The sequence below is a fragment of the Ammospiza caudacuta genome, chromosome 2 (assembly GCF_027887145.1).
Source record: "Ammospiza caudacuta isolate bAmmCau1 chromosome 2, bAmmCau1.pri, whole genome shotgun sequence".
Taxonomy (NCBI): domain Eukaryota; kingdom Metazoa; phylum Chordata; class Aves; order Passeriformes; family Passerellidae; genus Ammospiza; species Ammospiza caudacuta.
The window spans coordinates 33,093,698-33,109,780 of NC_080594.1; the positions used below are offsets into that span (position 1 = coordinate 33,093,698).

The 16,083-nt window shown below is 45.4% G+C and overlaps 1 protein-coding gene across 4 annotated transcripts in view; it reads right to left on the reverse strand.

Moving 5' to 3' along the window:
- The window catches only part of LOC131572523 (ephrin type-B receptor 5), a 65,489-nt gene extending 59,338 nt beyond the window's left edge, over nt 1–6,151 (reverse strand). For 3 of the 4 annotated variants that reach the window (XM_058825746.1, XM_058825745.1, XM_058825743.1), the window contains exon 1: nt 5,578–5,728. The gene's annotated coding sequence lies outside the window, so the exon portion shown is untranslated. Of the gene's footprint in view, nt 1–5,577; nt 5,729–6,058 lie in introns of those variants that run through there. The other variant, XM_058825744.1, reaches the window with a different exon arrangement.
- Between the last annotated feature and the right edge of the window lie 9,932 nt (nt 6,152–16,083).

A 16,083-nucleotide genomic window follows, 5' to 3' on the forward strand; every position in this document is an offset into this window, starting at 1 on the left:
AACCTGTTCCAGAGCCTCACTACTCTCTCAGTAAAGAATTTCCTCCTCTACACTAACCCTTCAAGTCTGAAGTCTTTCTCAGATATTGTATTGCTTACAGGTCCTTGCCAAAAGTCCCTCTCCAGCTCTCTTACATTTAGGTACTGGAACATTTAGGTGCTCTCTTACATCCCCTTTAGGTACTGGAAGGCCACAATAATGTCACTCCAGAATCTTCCCCAGTCTGAACAATCTCAGCTCTCTCAGTTTGTCTTCAGAAGAGGTGCTTCACCCCTCTTCCTGGCCTTTTCTGGCCCTCCCTTCATGGCCCTCCATCTTCTGCCCGAAGATGTCCTTAGCTCTTCCAAGAACCTGCAGTTCTCTGAGACCATCCAGAGCCACTTCTAACTCAAGAGTGGTAAAATCATCCATGAGAAACACACAGCCGTCAACACCATTCTTGCAGTCTGAGTTAAGAGAACTTCTGACTGAAACAAGGAGCACAAGTCATGCATAATTCCCATTACGTTATTTCACCAAATGTCTTTCTGGTGCTCAGCCTGGGGCCCCAAGCAAAAAGGTAGCTACAGCAAGGCTCAAAATGAAGACTAATTACTCTTCAGCATCTGACTCCACATACATGTCCCAGCAGAACAAGGCACGTGCAAAGTAAGAAAATTCCCTCTGTCAAAGCCTCTACCTATCCCCTAGATTTTAACAGACTGATGATTTACACTCAAGTCACCAGAATTTGTTCTCACATCACATGAGAACATCTTTATGTACTTCTGACGTGGTTAGATACTGGAAGAGGAGAAGACCACTAAGATCCTCTCTGCACTAGCAATGAAACAAACACTCCTCAACAGCACTATTCCATTCCTGACACCATAGTGATGGCAGTGCTAACTGCTGATATGGTAGCCCCTTTATGGACAACACATGCACCAAATGGGATTAGCAAACTCACTGAAAAGTGAAAATGTCAGTACATATTTGCATCCCCCTTGCTGCTGGCACCATCTGAAAGCCTACTGACATTAGGAAGGGAAGGGACCATCTGGGAGACAACTACAGGCGTGCATCCCAATCCAGCTGTGCTTCCAGCAGCTTCTTCCCGGCTCAAACCCAAGAAGGAGTAATTTCAAACATCTTCCTGGTGCAGAAAGCATTCCAGATTCTGCGTACTGGAATGAAATTGATCCTAGCTGTGAGTGAAACCTAACACTTGGAAATTCAAACAGTCTTATAAACAGCCCAGTTTGAATTTCCAAATTGAAATTATTCAAAACCAGCCCAGAAGGATCTGTAATGTTGTCCCTCTTGTGACATCCCACTCTCTTCTTAGAGAATAGTTAAGAAGATAAGAGAGTTCTGCCAAGGAACCATGCTTCCATTTGCAGACATCCCCAGGATCTGAGAGAGCCTGTGTTAAGCCTGATGCTAAAGGCTTCCACACAGGCGTCTGTATCCTACACACTGCCTCTGAAGTGGTCAGCTGGGCCAAACAGATTCATATCATGTGAGTGTTTTGCAGTAAGTGGGAGAGAGATCAGGTCATTTAGGGAGCTTTGAAAGCTTTACAGTAACTTGGAGAAACATCAGTATGCTAAAACAGAAATATCTTACAAAGAGCCAGTAGTTCTCAGTCTTTAGCTTCTAGAGTTTAATTACATGATTTAGACACGTTGGATATTTTCCAGAGACATGGCACAGAGCAAAAAACTGTACTTGGAAACTGCAGAATCAGCAGAGGAATCATTTACTTGGCAAGCTTAAGGAGACAGGGGGAAAAAAAAAAAGCCTGTCTGAAAATGAAGTCATGTATGTTTCAATGTGCAGGTCTGGGCTGGCGAGAATTTCCATCCTAAGGTGAATCAAGAGCTTAAGGATTCAGCTTTCACGTGTAAGACTGCAGTTTTCAGGCTGGAGAGGCTGTGCTCTTACAGTACCCAGCATCTTCTCTGCTGCCAGGACAGCCTTTTTTCCTGCTCTTTGCCCGCAGCTCTGTGCACACACGGGCATGCGCACACGCGCGTGCACGCGGGCGTGGGGGTGTGCATGTGAAACGTTTGAACAAAAATATTCTTGACAAGCAGGCCTGAGCAGCAGAATGCACAGGGGCCTCTGGAGGCACGGAAAACTGAAACCAGTGACTAGAAGAGCTTTTGTCAGAAGCGGTCTCAAGAACAATCTTCAAGTAGGACCTCTGTGACAGAAGCATCAGCTTGCTCCGTGATGACTTTTTAAGAGGCAAGACAGCACCTTCAGTATAAAATAAGGTGATAAGATCTCCAAAAAGTACATGCATTTTAATTGCATTTTTTAAAACACAACATATATTAACAGTACCCTTCCGATAAAATTCTATTTCTGGTGGCAGAGGAGTATTTCTTGAAAGCACAACAGAGTGCCTCTGAGAAGGAAGTACTGGTGTAGTTATTTGTTAAGTTTAAAACTCCTTGTATAAATCAAGTGTGAGAAGAGTGCCAAAATGAAATGGCTTTTTCTTACTCAGAATTGCTGCTCACATGTTTGACTGCTGTGGCTGACATGACCAATTAAGGAGCTTTTATCCTTTTGGGGGTCTGTTTACACAGCAGCACTGGAGAAAAAGTGATAGTTTGCTGTTGTACAACATCTACGGAATTATTTAAAAAATACACCGGTGTTACATTTGTGAACATCCCTGAAGCCCATGACACTTCATGGTTGCCAAAGAGCAAACATGAGGGAAGAGTGATATCCAACCCAAGATTTATCAGGTAGAAGCTAAAGTATAAGGTCATAATGAGCTGGAAAACTGCTGAATGTGTGCAGTCGGCAGCTGGAAGAAATACCTTACTTGTATTTCTCTAAGATGATACAAAACTTGCTAACAAAATCAAAATCAACAGCAAGATATAACTGTAATATAATACTAAATCAATTTTAAGAAAAAAACCAACAGCAAACAAGACTAAATAATGACAGTATTACAGGGACTCATCAGTTTCCCCCTAAATCTTTAATCAACTTTTCACAGAAATAAGTCATTGAGATTTTTGAAAAAAAATCATCACATGTTTATGACTAAAACCAGACAATCTGGAATATTCTTAATAAATACTTTTTAATGACAGCACCCTTTTTAGAAGACACTGCCCTCTTGTTTGCTGGCTAAATGACATTATAAAGCTCTAGCTTGACCACCAATTTGTACTTCTTCCACCTTCTGTTGTTTATGTGTGCAGTAAATACATGCAATATGGCCACAGAAATGAAAAATAAAAATATATTGCGCAACCTTAGGTGTGCTCCAAAAGCACTCTGCACTAATCTGTAGGGACTTCAGGTTAACCCTCTGCACAGGCACTGCTGATGGATAATGAAATACAAGGAAACTAAGGTTTTAGGGAAAGCAGATCTGAAGACAGGAGCATTCCTGAACCAGAGGAAAAGTATGCATAAATCTTCTGACAATCCAGGGAAGGAAAGTTGGCCAAAAACCAAAACTGTCTTAATTGGAGGCACAAGAGATAAGAGGGGGGAGAAATACACTAATCTCTTACATGATTCTCTGCATATGGCACATGCAATATCAGAGGGGAGAAGGGGAAGCCATCTGCACCTGGGCACAAAGAGGGATCCACACAGTGAATCCCTACAGGCATAAGGAAGACAATTCTCAATGGGCTAAGGGATCAGCTCCCTCGTCAGACACATCTGCTGGCAGCCTATGGGAGCACGCTGGAGAATAAGCAGCTGTCTCCTTGGAGCCATCAGCTGCCTTCCCCCCAAAAAGGATTTACACTGTGCCATTGGTCAGCCTCCAAGAAAAATACGGGAGGCAAAGACAGTAGCAGCCCTGGGCAAAAGAAAAAAGAATTAGACATCTCCTCCCCAACCCCCTCCAAAAAGTCCTAACGTGCTCATGCCACTGATAACAGCTTGGAAGAGCTGAGAACTTCAGAACAATGCAAGAAAACATGACTTTCTGTGGGGTTTCAGTGATTAAATTAGAAAGAGATACAATCCTACCTCATACAATATCCAGTGCCCCAAAGTGATGCTTTTTCCAAAAATCAAAACACATGGCCATGCAAACAATTCTGAGCAGCTCAGTGCAAGAATGTCAAATAGGAGAGAACTCAGAAAACAAGAAAAAATGTTTAGTGGGTAAAGGGGCACACAAGTCAAGGAATTAAAAACTGCACCTGTGTAACTTGGCTCAGAGAGCATACATGTAAAAAGGCAGAAAAGGAAAGGATGCAATTATGTGCAGTTACCTGAAGCTTGCCAATACATTAGCAAAGTAAACTGAAGTAGTGCAAGGTGTTGAATTTAGGGAATGAACTTCTAAAGAAAAACAGTATTTTTTTTCTGCAATGAGATGGGGTGAGAAGGATATTAAATTGCAGATTATCTTTTCCTTTCCTTCTCCCAATGGAACACCAGCATTGGAATTATTTCAAACTGGGAATGAAGAAATATCTAAAAGTAGCCAATAAATATTGTATTAATGGCTTAGGGCAGGTGGATCAGCTGTGACTAAACATGAGGTGCACCCACACCCAGTTCCATGTTTTGGATTAGAACCTATAAAACAATTAAAAAGGAAGCCTCCTCCTTCATTGCAGCTGAGGCTACAGATTTGTCTCTCTAACAGACGTGTCTGGTGGCAGCTAATTCTCCTTTGACTTTGTTGTTTCCATTTGCCCCCTCACTCTCCTTCATCATGAATCTGCATGACTTGGTATCTCTGCTAGTGAAGGATGCCCCTTGGGAGGAGATTTGCTTCCCCATCTTCACTCTCCGATTTCTGGAAGTTGTAGGAAAGGCAGGTGATACTCACACTCCTTCCCAACCGAATGAGTGTGGTAATAGCAAGAGAAACTCCAGAGTAAGTGAAATCATCTTAGTGGATCCCACAAAAGGCAAAATAAAAATTACCCATCACAACAGCCCCTCCCACATTCACAGATTTATTTAGCTTGAGTAGTAGTAACTTGCATCATCTCCTTGAAAAATAGCCTAACATGGCTTTTCTCTGCCACAAGCACTAATACAGCCATCTGTCCCCCACAAGAGCGCTGAGCAACCCTACCAACAGACAAGGCCACACAGCCTCCCCTGAGTCGTTCCACGAGGATCGCGAACCCACACCAGCATCCATCAAGCCCCACTTCAGAGACTTCAAAGGCAGCATTTCCTTACGGTTCTCCAGGGCTGGAGAGAGGGGAAACACGGCTCGTGGAGCAGACCAAAGGCAGCACGGCCGTGTGGAAGGGCACTGGGGCTGATGGCAGCCTCCGTTAGCGGAGAGGCCGTGACCCGATTCCCCACATCTGTCCTCTCCGTGCCCACGGCCGGCACCTGACAGCAGGCGTGCACTCGGGGGAGGGTCCCGGTAACGCCGCCTTTGAACAGCACACACCGGGAAAGGAGGCAAAAGAACATCGCCTGAGGAGTTTTAACCCCTTTCGAAGTAGTCCCCGTTTGTTCTGTGCCCCCTCCCCCGGACGGCAGAGACCCGCGGGTACCCGCCACCACGTCCCGCTCGCTCCGAGCGCTCCGGCCGGACTCACAATGCCCGTCCTCGCCCGCCCGCCACGGTACCTTGTGCAGGACTCCAGCAACACCCCCGCCACTTCCCAGCATTACTCGAGCAGTGTTCGCAGGAGCCCTTCCCGCTAGAGCCGTGCCGCCCGGCCTCCCGGCATCAGAAAAGTTGGACAAAGACCATTTTCACCGCTCGAGTTGCACCATCCCGGCGGGCCAGCGCCAGCTCCCTCTCGCTCCGCGCCCAACGCCGCTTTGTCCCCCGGCCCCGGGCACAGCCTCTGGCCTCGCTCGACGTCTTTCAACAAGTCGAATGCTTGTGAGCAGTCCCGATCTTTGCGCTCCCCTCCAGGCCCTTCACCGGCAATGTCCTCTCCCCGCTCAGGTCCCCCTCCTGCAGGAGTCTCTCTTTCTCTCGCTTCCCAGGATCTGCCTTATCCCTTTCTCCAGGCTCCTCTCGCTCTCTCGCTTTCTCTCCCCCTTCCCTCCCTCCCTTCCTCGCCGTGCCCCTCCTCCATTCTCTCTCCGCCCCCCCGACCTGCTTTCCTTCGCAGAAGCCCAGCGACGGCAAATGGGGGTGGGGGCGCTGCGAGATCCCGCACTCTGAGGCGGCTGCAGCCACTCCTGTCACTTCCGCGGCCATCGCCATCCTGTGTTCCGCACGCTCCGCTGGCTCCCCCGGCCGCCGGCAGCCTCCCCTCGGAGCCGCTCCGCTGGGCGGGTCACTGGGCGGCACCGGCTTCCCTCCGCGATCCCAGGCTGTGCTGCCGAACCCCTCCCGCTTGCCCCAGCCAGCCTCTTCCAGATGGGGATTTTCCAAAAGAGTGTTCCCTCACCGCCTGCTCTCCGCGGATCCCGAGCGCGGCCTCAGCTGTGCCCCATCCTCTGGCCGAGCCCCTGGCCCAGCCCCTACCCCTGCCAGGCTCAGGTCAGGAAGGACAGTGTGGCTGCACAAGTCTGATCCTTGGTCAGTCTCTCTTGACATTGTTGAAATCCTTGTTACTGTGTGCCATCTCCTGTTGGTCTGGATAACCCAGGCTCAAGTTCGTGCATCTGTGCTTACTTGTTCTCCACCTCCAATGCTTCTTCTCTACGGAGCCTTGAAGAGGCTCCTCTGGACTGCTGTGTCCAGTTCTGGGCTCCTCAGTCCAAGAGAGACACAGAGTTCCAGGAGCGGGTCCAGTGGAGGGCTACAAAGATTCATTAACAGGCTGGAGAGAGCTGGGCCTGTTTAGCCTTTAGACGAGATGTCTGAGAGGGGGCTCATCAATGTCTCTAAGTGTCTGCAGGGAGGGTGTTGAGGGTGGATCCAGGCTCTTCTCTGTGGTGCCATGCACTAGGACACAGGGCAGTGGGCAGAAACTGATGCACAGGAAGTTCCACCTGAGTATGAGGAAGAATTTCTTCACTGTGCAGGTGACTGAGCACTGGGATGGATATCCCAGACAGGTTATGGAGACTCCCTCACTGGAGATATTCCAGAACCATCTGGACATAATCCTGTGCCATGTGCTCTGGGATCATCCTGTTTGAGCAGGAAGGTTGGAGCAGATGATCCCTCCTGTGATCCCTTCCAACCTGACCCACGCTGTGATTCTGTGAAATGTCACAGAGGCAAGGTGCTTCCTTGATTCTAGGTACTGACAAACTTCAATCATGTGGGTGAATCAAACAGGGTTTCTCAGTTCTTCCAAAAGAGGACCTCACCTTCCAATGTGGAAAGAAAGGACTGAAAGCATCTTTCTTGAAGAATCTTTCTGGATGTCTCCTGTTTCTTGCTGGTATGAGAACAAGAGTCTACCTACTCATTCTGGAAATGTCACTGGGCTGCACACAGAGAAATGCCAGTGGATGAGGCACACAACATTACCCTCTGCTCGTTCCTACCATTCAGTGAGTTATACAGCCGAGTGGCAGAAAATGAGGGAGGGTGCAGTGAGCTAAACACAGCATGGATTAGGACTGGACAGAAAAGATATGAAAAACCCAGTGCCTTACAATTCATAAATGCTTCTGTGATAACACAGAGCAGAATTTTGGGCTTCTGTTCCCAGAGTAACTCCTTTTGGTTTGAAGTATGAGCTTCACAACACACACAATAGAAGGTGACCGCGATTCCCTTCGACATAAGACACTGGTACACATACAAAAGGAGAAAGCACATTCAATAAAGTTCTGCTTAAAAGAAGTACCATCAGCAGACAGTGACACATCTCAGTGTTCAAAAAGCTAGGGCTGGTTTCCACAGAGCACAGCCTTTTCTAGCAGTTCTGTATATATGCAGAGGAACACAAATACCTACTTCTTCCCAGACAGCATAGTTTCTTTCTTAATCCTCTCTGTGGGGGTTTCTAGACACCAATTACAACAGACCTCTTTCCTTCCAACTTCCCTCCCTCTCCCTCCCCCCATCTGATTCTAAAAGAAATTTACTTCAGGAGAAATTGCAGGTATTCAGCTCCTCCTGGAATCTGGTCCTTACTAGATGGGTAGCAAATTTTTGCACATATGTTTTCCTTTCTTCCTCGTTTTACTACTATGAGTAGCATCTGGCCCCTAGAAAGGAGCAGTGGGACTGTACCATTGCACCGGGGTCGGGAAAGAGGTTAACTAGCTGCTTTGTTCAATAGCTGCAGAAACACTTCCTCCCCTTTATGGTAACAGAATATTCCCCCCAAAACCTCCTCCTCCTCCTTCTTGTGGAATGAAAGCCAAGCATGAGCAAACTGCTACACTGAATGGGGAAGTCTGAGAAAAGTTCCTGTGCACACGTGCACATGCAACATCCCAACCCTCTTTAAAACTTCACCTGGTGAAAGGATAGCTGACAGTCAGTCTTTTACGAAGGATTTATTTTTACATCAGCATTTAAATGTTTTTTCTCCACTGTTGCAGCATTTTGCAATGCTGGAGAATGTGTATGTTTAAAAAAATTTCCAGTTTCTGAAATCTTCTCTTTGCTAGGCAAACTAATGCACCCTACCAGAAAACCTCAGCCCTCTCAATATATAAACAATCACAGCCGACATGACAGAAAGAGAGAAGAAAAAGCTCTCAATCCCAACTACCACGCATGGATCAGATTCTCAGGAGAATCTTAATTGTGACAAAACCAGCATATCTCATGCAACAGTGTGGCTGGCATGATAGAGAGCTGTGATCTCCAAAGAGGGCTGCATGCACCCCAAAGGGGTATGCAAGGCAACACATTGGTGTGCAAGAGGAAAGCAACAGAACTTCAGTAGTATGTAATTTATAAATAAGTAAATATATGTATAATGGGGGTGTATGCTAAAGCCTTTTACCAAGAGGGATACGTGATCAAGAAAGTTTGGAGACACTGACAAAGGCAATCATGTACTCCAAATTACACAGACAGACATTCATTTTATAGACATGATTCCACACAATAGTGAGTTTCAAATGTCCAGACACACAAACAGATCTCATAGTATTTAAAGTTGCAGTTATTAAAACAATGGTCAGAGCAGCAAAGCATAATTCATTTATCAAATACTCTCCTCACTGTGTGAAACGTGTTAGGTCTTGAAGAGAAAAGAATTGGAATGTGCAGGGCAGACCACACAAACCAAAGAGAAGAAAACCACCCATGAGAGAATAGCTGAGGAGGATAAAAGGGAGGGGTGAGGCTAAGACAAGGGGAATAGAGTTTCAAAGAAAAAGGAGAGAAGAAGGAGGGTAAGAATAAGAGAGGTGGGAGACAGAGGTAGGGAAAGCAAGATACACACGGTGCAACTATAAAAGACACACAAGGAAAGAAAGGGATGTGAAGAAGAAAGGGAGGAGCTGGGAACAGCAAATAGAATAGCAGGCAGATTAAAGAATAAAAAGGGTACTATTTATACATGAGAGAACATGTTTGACAAGCAGTTTTGAAGCAGAACTATTTAGTGGATAAAATCTTCAAGAAGATTTTTTCAAGAGCAATTTTATCACTGCAACTGTCTGAAATAGCACATTTTCCTTCACAGATTTCTGGAAAATAATCATACAGCTCAGTAAACTAAAACCTTGTAATATCCTTCTGGATACCCTATATCCAAAGCCTTGTTGTTTTGTTTGTTGCTGTGTTTGGTGAAGTACAAAGGTATTTTCTCCCTAAGAAAGCCTGGCACAGAAAGAGGAGAAGCCTACAGAAAATCCATAAGAGATAACTGAAGATAATTTGGGGAAGCACAGAAGTGCAAAGGACTGAGGGGCAGCTCAAGATGGAATGTGAAGGCCAGACCCTGCACTTTTACAGTTTCCACACTGGCTCTTGGCAACCATCAGTATACAGTATGCTTTTTAATTATTTTTTTAATCTTTATAACAAATAATGAGATTTTTTTTTACCACCAAGAAGGCTTCTGAGTCTCAGTTCTCCCTTGAAACAAGCAGTGTTCTTCTGCTTACAGACCAGGCTTACTCTCTGCTTTGTTCCTTCTTTGTCATTCACTTCTGCTTAGGGCTTTGCTTATGAGCTTTAATGGCAATAAATTCCAGAGAGGAGAAAAACCACAATCTACATTAGCTGACTATTCACCCACCTGTATTTTTAATTATTATTTTCATTATGTGTATCAGTTGTTATGAAAATTATCTTCCTTGACTATTATATCAAGCAATCTTTATAGTGTAACAGTGTATTAATTTTGTTAACATAATATTATTTCATATTGTACACTGTATTGTCACAAAGCTGCGAAATTTTACTGAAGTTAGTATTGTTCCTACTTAAGTAAAAGAAACTAAAGGGTAACCTAGTCCTGGAAATATGGACTTTGACAACCAAGATAATAGCAGCATCTTAGACCACATCTTGCCAGCATCTTCTGGCATCAAAGCAAGTAATTATGGCAAGACTGAATCCAGGGATGTCTGGATCAACAGATAAGCAGAAAGAATTCTGCAAAAATGCAGGTGCTTTGCAGAGATTTACTGTTATTAATAATCAGTAGTGTGGGTGTAAGTGATTAGTCAATCATGTATTACCTGAATATTTTAAGGGTATAAGAATTGTGTGTAAAACCACATTCGGGTTGCCCCAATTTGGCTGGGACACCTTGTGCACGTGAATTAACATTTGCCCATTGTAATTCTATGCTTTGCATCCTAACCTCTCTCCTCAGTTGGCACGGGCCAGTTGCAAATTTTCATGACAGTCTCAAAGGGGAAGAAACAGCTAGACTTGTGCCAGTTCACCAGAGCTACAGTCTGAATGTCTGTTTATCTATCCATTTTCCAGCATCCTACCTATGCAACCTGAGTGTTCTAACACACTCATCACACAGACTGAGTGCCAGCGGTCATCATGCTAACAGCCAGAGGGAAAACCAGCCATTTTTGCTGTGGACTAGGATGTGGGGAACCTTAAAAAGAGAAGTGTCTGCCTGGGAATCCATGACTGGTTTTACACTAAGCCTTGTTCCTTGCTGGGACCGGACACTATTTAGTCAATTCTGTGCAGACCTGCAATCCAGCTGTGTAAGTTCAATACTGCTACTAGGTTTCACCTGAATACCCAGACCTTGCAAATTAATTTTTTGCTTACTGGAACATGAGACACTACAGGGTTTCTGAAGCTGCCAAAGGGAGAAAAAGTAAAATTCATGGGCTCTTCAGCCATGGCTGAGGAACAGAAATGTGCAGTTAGAGAGATGGTTATTTATTTTGTATATGTTGTTATTAAAGTCCTATGAATTATTTAGAAAATATGAATGTATAGATATATCTTTTGCAAAGGGATTGAAGTTGTGAACTTGTATGTTTTACAATCTCCTCTATATTCTATAATGTACCTGAGACCAGCCCTGTCTATCTGCTGATCCATGTTGATCCAAGCCTCACTCACTTCCTTTGGATGTGTGCTGCAACCACAGTTTTTGACCAAGCAAGAAATTTCTAATTTCTCCTGTGAAAACTAGAAACTACAAACTCCGTTTGGAACAGCGCAGACAAAGAATCACTGTATTTTTTTCAGTAATGTCTGTTTGACTTGGAAGGAAGAAAGGCTCAAGTAAACTGCAATTATCCTATTGTTCTGTTGCTTCCATGAGAGTGTTTGGAAATATTCCATGCTTGAAGGAGATCTGTGCTGGATTTGGGTGACTGTTGCTCATCTGAAGAATGACTCTAGAAAGTTGCAGAAAATTTCATAAAGCTCTGCTTTCAGTTGCATGCTTATGCTCTAGTGGAAAAAATGTACCAACAGTTACGTAGATGGAAAGGGAAGTTGCACTTCCTAAGTGCCCTGGGATTTAAGCAAAATCACCCTGCTAAAAAGATCACATAACATACAACTTATTCTTGGAAGCCCAGTAGAAAAATAAGGACATTAAGTTACTGACATTGAAAGGCAGAGAGGGGAAGGCTTCACACCCTCAGGAAACTGAAGGGAATGGAGCTGAGCTTCTGTGAAAGAATGTAAGGTACCCAAAGGAGTTTTCTTTTTGGCTGCCAAAGAGGGTGACTGGTGCCACCCTATGTCCAGACCCATCAGTAAAGGTCTGTGAGCCTGCCCAAACTTGCATCGAGGGGTTACATAAATGACTGCCTTTCTCATTTAGCTCTTGGCTGAAAAATGAGTAGGAAAGGAGAACTACAAATTTAGTTGAGAATAAAATTATTTATTTTCTTTCAGAGAGAAAAAGAATGTGGGAAGTGTTAAAACAATTTTGTTTAGCATGAAGCTCCACTTAATGTAATTATTTCAGGAGTTTTTCAGAGAAGGGAGTGAATGGCTGGATAAATCTCCTGGCAGAAAAAGTGTTTCATGAACAGAACTGGTCTGTATCCTGGCAGCTCCTGAGTCTCAGTCTGAGCCAGTTTCTTCCCCAAGCAATGCTTAATTATTTGTAAGACATGGAAACATCTCAACAGAAAAATTACTTTCTCATTCAATCTCCCATGCACAGACTGGCATATTCAGGAACCCCAAGGTGGCAACATATTTCTAGAAAACAGCTTAAAAGCACTGTAGTGCAAAATGGGAATTTACTTCTAAGGCTGTAGTCCCACAGATATTTCAACTCCACAAGAATATGAACCTCTACAGAGACAGATAAGCTTACACTCTTTTTTTTCTCTGCCCTTTCCTCATCACCTTCCTAGTACTATCAGCAAAGATTTGCGCAGTGATCTGGATCAGGGACCTGATCTGTCTGAAAACTAATTCATGAAAAATTAAATGCACAATTGTGGTGTACATGGAGGAGACTTTATGGAATTGAATAAATGCTACAGCTAGAAGATGGGTGGGAAGGCAAAGGGTGGGCAGGTTGGGGAGGGACAGTCAAGAGAGCTGATGTTTGTTTTAAGTGGCCATACGCCAATCCCCAGAGTATGAGGCCTTTGAAACTGAGTATCCCATAACAGGGATGTGTTTTCAGTACCCCTTGCTGTTGCAGTCTGTGTATGAAACTGTTCTCTTCCCACCAAAAATAAAGCTGCAAAAAAGAAAGAAAATCGCCAAGAAACTATGCAAGAAAATAAAGCTAAACCTGAAAATGCCTCTAGAAATTGCTGAAATGCCCTTGTTGAGTAAATCTGGAAAACACTGAGGGTGTGCAGGTGTGAAGTCACACAGGTTTAGCCACAGGGTAACATGCAAAGAGTAAACCCCCTATGCATTAGGCAGCACAGCTGCAGAAGGTGAGTAAGCACCTTGAAGGTAACAAAAGCAATGAACAACTGCTTATCTTCATCATGTTGGGAGTAATATATTACAATCACATCAGCTGTCTTGCTTTTCACCCTGCATCATAGAATTATAGAATCAAAGAATTATAGAATCACAGGATATCTTGAGTTGGAAGGGACCCATAAGGATCACTGAGTACAACCCCTTGTTCCTCACAGGACTGCCTAAATCTAAACCATATGACTTAAATGCTCCTTGAACTCCAACAAGCTTGGGGCTGAAACCGCTTCCCTGGGGAGCATGTTCCAGTGACCAGCAGTGCTCTCAGTGAAGGAATTCTTCCTAATGTCCAATGTAAACTTCCCTTAACACAGCTTCATATAATTTCAGTGGAATAAAAAGACAATAAAGATGTCTTTATAAATACATCAGCAACAAATGGAGGGCTTAGGAGAATATCCATCCTTTACTGGATGCTGCAAGGGGATGAGGAAAAGCTACATAATAGACCTTCCTTGCCTCAGTCCTTATTAGCAAGACCAGTCGTTCTTCAGGTACCGAGCTCTCTGAGATGGAAGACAGGGAGCAGAATGCACCCCCATAATCCAATGGAAATGCTCAGTGACCTGCTGCATGACACACAGGGCTTTGGATCCAGATGGAAGGGAAGATCCAGGGAGCTACAGACCTGTCAGGCTGAGCTCAGTGTCAGGGAAGGTCAAGGAACAGCTCATCCTGAGTGCCATCACACAGCATATGCAAGGCAACCAGGGATTCAAGCCCAGCCAGCATGGATTTAGGAAAGGCAGGTCCTGCTTGATCAACCTGATCTCCTCCCATGACAGGGTGCTTAGTGGATGAGGGAAAGGCTGTGGATGTTTTCTTCTACCTGGACTTCAATAAAGCCTTTGACGCCATTTCCCACAACATTTTTTTTTGCATAAACTGGCTGCTTATCACTTGGACAGGTGTACTTTTCACTGGGTTAAAAACTGGCTGGATGGCTGGGCCCAGGAAGTGGTGGTGAAAGGAGTTGTGTCCAATTGGCAGTTGGTCACCAGTGGGGTTCCTCAGAACTCAGTACTGGGGCCAGTCCTGTTTAATATCTTTACTGATGATCTGAACAAAGGGGTCAAAGGCATCCTCAGTCAGTTTGCAGGAGATAGGCTGGGTGGGAGTGTTGACCTGCAGGAGGGCAGGGAGGCTCTGCAGAGGGATCTGGACAGGCAGGATCCATGGGCTGAGGCCAATTGCGTGAGGTTCACTAAGCTTGAGTGCAGAGTCCTGCACTTGGGTCACAACATGCAGAGTTACAGGCTTGGAACAGAGTGAAAGGAATGTGGCCCAGTGTAAAAGGACCTGAGGGTGTGGCTGAACAGGAACTAGCAGTGTGCCCAGGTGGCCAAGAAGGCCAATGGCACGTGTATGATCAATACTGTGGCCAGCAGGGCCAGAGCAGTGATCATCCCCTATCTCCTTGTCACTGGTGATGCCACACCTCGAATCCTGTATTCAGTGCTGGGCCTCTCACTACAAGAGAAACCTTGAGGTGCTGGAGCGTGTCCAGAGAAGGGCAACAGAGCTGCTGAAGGGTCTGCAGCACAAGTCCTGTGAGGAGCTGCTGAAGCAGCTGGGGGTGTTTGGCCTGGAGAAAAGGAGGCTCAGGGGTACCTTAACACACTCCACATGTGCCTGAAAGGAGGTGTAACCAGGTGGGGGTGAGTCTATTTTTCTATGTAGCAAGCAACAGGACAAGAGGAAACAATCTCAAGTTGTGCCAGGGCAGGTTTAGATTGGAAAATAAGGAAGATTTGTTCACCAAAAGGTTTATCAAACACTAGAACAGGCTGTCCAGGAAAGTGGATGAGTCACCATCCCTGGAGGCATTTAAAAGATGTGCAAATGTGGCAGTTAGGGACATGTCTTAGGCACAGACTTGGCAGTGTTTGGTTTATGGTCTTAAAGGACTTTTTCAACCTTAATGATTCTACATTTCCTTGTGTCCTATCTTTGGTCACCAGAGAGAGACGATCAGCACCTCCCACTCAATTTACCCCATGAGGAAGCTGTAGGTCACTCCTCAGCCTTCTTTAGGCTGAACAAACCAAGTGACCTCTGTCTCTGGAAACCTTTTATCATCTTGGTTGCCTTTCTCTGGACACACTCTAATAATCTGATGTTCCTGTTACATTGTGGTGCCCAAAACTGCACATAGAACTCGAGGTGAGGTCACATCAAAGCAGAGCAGAACAGGACAATCCCCTCCCTTGGCTGGCTGTGCCTGATGCACCCCTGGACCCAGTGAGCCCTTTTGGCTGCCAGGGCACTGCTGACTTATGCTCCACTTGCATCAACCCAAACCCCCATATCCCTTTCCACAGGGCTCTCCAGCCTCTCATCCCCCAGTCTGGATGTATTAGAGTCCAGGCTGTGAAGAGAGCGGACTAAGATTTGTGAAAGAGGTACAAAAAAGAATTTAAGAAAACCATGGGATGAATAGAGAGTGTAATTTTGAACTAGACTCAGGAGAATAGCGAACAAGTAAAAAATTCTTCCTCGCGCTGAAGTCCGAACGCAGAGTGAAGACACTGTGTGGAGGGCCTGGCACTTGTCAGGCCCGTCCAGGCGAGCCCGGCGCTCCGGCGGCTGAGGGCGTACGGACACCCGGGGAGGCCATTTCGGGGCGCCCTTGCTCGGGCCGGAGGCTGGGCCGGTTCCGCGGCTGAACAGTGCCGCCCGGCGGCCACAGCTGGCATTGCACCCCCCGCACCGCCTCGTCCCTCGCGCTTCCCCGAGCCCGGCGTGTAAAAGCATCGAGTATTCAAATGTTAGAAATCCCGTGAAATTAAAAAAAAAAAAAAAAAAAAAAAAAAAAATCACAAAAAACCCCCCCAAGAACTGGGACAGTACTAACCCTTTCC